Source organism: Frankliniella occidentalis, unplaced genomic scaffold (assembly GCF_000697945.3).
Source record: "Frankliniella occidentalis isolate FOCC.00 unplaced genomic scaffold, Focc_3.1 Scaffold2, whole genome shotgun sequence".
NCBI classification, from domain to species: domain Eukaryota; kingdom Metazoa; phylum Arthropoda; class Insecta; order Thysanoptera; family Thripidae; genus Frankliniella; species Frankliniella occidentalis.
The window spans coordinates 3,600,616-3,603,564 of NW_026267132.1; the positions used below are offsets into that span (position 1 = coordinate 3,600,616).

At 61.1% G+C, this 2,949-nt stretch overlaps 1 protein-coding gene across 3 annotated transcripts in view; it reads right to left on the reverse strand.

Moving 5' to 3' along the window:
- The window catches only part of LOC113210360 (trafficking kinesin-binding protein milt), a 54,537-nt gene that overhangs the window by 28,214 nt on the left and 23,374 nt on the right, over positions 1-2,949 (reverse strand). The gene's annotated exons all lie outside the window — the stretch shown is intronic.

Genomic DNA, 2,949 nt, shown 5'->3' on the forward strand with positions numbered 1-2,949 from the left:
GGTGTAATCGTGGTTTATGTAGCTGTCGAATTGGCGATATTCGCACATCGTGAAGTTAGCCCGCAACAGAGATCGTTTTAAAAAAAGAGAACCTTAGTGAAACAATCAAAACCAAAGGTTGAACAATCCTGAACAATCACTGAACTATCGATTAAGCCAATGTTTAGCGTGCGGGATGATTTTTGCGGGATAACTTTTCGGAGCTCTCCCCATCGGTCACCGAGTTGGACGCCGCCGAGGCCCCTCGCGCGTCACAGGAGCGTGCCGGTCGTGCGCTGCCAGGGCGAGCTTGTGGTTATCAAACGTGCGATCAAGTAAGGGGTCATCCAGAAAGTACGTCCGTCATTTTCCGTTACGTAATAATGACCAAGTCCAGCAGATGCGAGCTCTCGTAGCGCCTGGCAGGCAGGCAACATCGTGCCTGCAGTGCATGGATGTGCTGCGGGGTGGCCTATCCAGAGTCTCGCAGGCGCCGACCACCCATCATTAGGCGACTGAATGAGAGCATCTGAGAAAACCGGACGTACTTTCTGGGCGATCTCTTTCCGGGTGACACTGTTCACGTCAACTTCCGAAATTGACCGTGTTTGAACTTGGGCGTAAACATTAAATCCAGAGTATGAAGTTTTAGTTGTCAGGCTAGGCGGGCGCGATAAAAAAGACACTGGAGCATGACGGGACGGGCCGCGAGGCTTGCTTGAGAGGCGCGCAGAAAACTCATCACAATGACGACGGCGCACAATGCGACGTTTGTGATTAAAGGGGGGACCGCTTCGCCCGCGGGGGTAAACGTCATCATCACAGTTTCTTCATGTCACCTGCTCGACTCTGGGCCCCGCCCCCCGCCACCGCGCCGCGCCAGCCGAGGCGACGCGTCGGGGGCGCCCGTCCCGGCCGCCGCAGAGCAGTCGTTCTAACTGCTGCTGTGCCCCGCAAAGTCGGGAGGGGAGCATCCAGCACAAAATAATAATAATGAAATTACAACCGCAGCCCGAGCGGGCCGCGTGACTGACGCCCAGCCGCACCCAGCAGCGCCCGCGCCGCGCCAGGCACACGTCAAACGGAGCCGTGCAGCAGCACTGTCATGTCAATGAACTGCGCAAACGGCCTGAATGCGCCTTTTAAACTTTCGCGTATCGCCCCCTTTCCTCTCCTCCCATCCCCTCCCAACATTGTGCGTCGTTGCAAAGCAAACCCCTTTCACGCACCGCCCGTCCGATCCACAAGTCATTCAATCGCTGTGACGTTCTCTTTCATCTTCCTCCCTCTACCCCTTCTGCTCCTTCCCTCTCACTCTGAGCAGGAGGGTCGAAATGGGGGGCGTTACAGCAGCAGCAGCAGCTTGCGGCTACAAAGCAAAGCACTTCACACGTACACACACACACACGCGCGCATGAGCGCCAGCTAGACGCAGAGGCGGAAGAAGTCTCACAAAAGGATGTCAACACATGAATAACGCTCGGGCTTCCCAGCCACAGGCGCAGCGCACAGCCCCGCGAGGCGCAACGCGACGTACAGCACACCATACAGCACGTCGCCCACAGCGTGAACAGCTGGGTCACCGGCCGCCACCCGGCCCGCCCGGCCCGCGCGACTCGAGCCAAAGTGATTCCAAAGTTGCAGCACTCCAACGTAATGAGACAGGCAACCTGTTTGCTCTCTCGGGACAAGCGGTGTGGCGCGGGCGGCGCGCGGCAGGTGCACCATACAGCGTCGCGTCAGCGTGTATCGGGCGATCAAGCAGCAGTCGATAAACCGGCTCGCCGGTTCACTTTGGCTTTGGCGGCCTTGCCCCGGCACGTAGCGCGGTGATGTCACTCGGGGACTGCGGGGCAGGGCGGGGCGCGGACCGGGCCGACCGCTACCGGCCACCGACCGGGCCTGTCCTGGCACCCCGGCCCTGTCTGTGTAGTAGCCTGCAGCACGCCCACTATATGGCGCAGACTCAGTGACACAAGTCATTGCAGGGTCGCCCCATCGACGCCGTTCTTTCTCGTTTGGTCTTGGCTATACTGTGCCGGACGCACAGGCGTGGGGACGGGTTGCACACTCGCACGGGGCCGTCGTTGAAAGGCGTTTCGGTGACCGACGGAAAGCAAGCGCCCACCACCACCTGAACGCCAGCACCCGGGACAAAGTAACAAGAAGAAAGGCAGATGCCGATGGGGCCAGCCTGTCTGCACGACGGCTGACGGCGGCGTGCAGCCAATCCACCCGCTGCCGGCCCCGCGTCACCACGGGGGGCGTGCCGCCGCGGGCAGTCCGTCATTCATTAGCACCCCGAGCAGGTGTCTGTCGGTCGCGTGGGCGTGCCGCCCAGCCCCGCCACGGGAATCCGGAGAATCACATCACATGTACTGCTCCAAGCCCGATGCGCATTATGCGTCCTGATTTCCCCCCAACACAAGGGAAAGAGGCCAAAGAACGGCAAACAGGGGCGATATGTTTTTCGTGAGCAGGCCCTCGGATGCACAGGGCGGATGCATGTCTCGAAACATCGACGAGTAGCCAGCAACCCACTGCCTGCCGACCCCGGCGCCGCGCCTCGATACTACCTCCCCGCCGCCGGCCCATCCGTCGGCAGCCGCCGCTTGGTGAGCGGCGGGAGCAACCGAGACGCACCGCAGCCCTGGGCGCTCTCCTCCTCACGCGAGGCAGCACGCGCCCAGGAGCATCGGACAACCGCGCAACAGTGGAACCGAGAAGAACAAACAAGGGCGTCTCCTCTTGGACCGCGCGGAGAGCGGGACGCATCATGGGCGGGCGGGCTCTTTCAGCAGGGGAACCAGAAAAACGGGACATGCCATACCCGACGACGACGACGACCACTGCTTGCGTGAACTCGCGTCCATCTAAGGTGATATTTCGTGGCCACCGCCGACGACGAACGGCAAGAGTGGACCAGCGCCGGCCGCCCTCTCCCGGTCCCAGTGGTGCTCCGCCGCGACC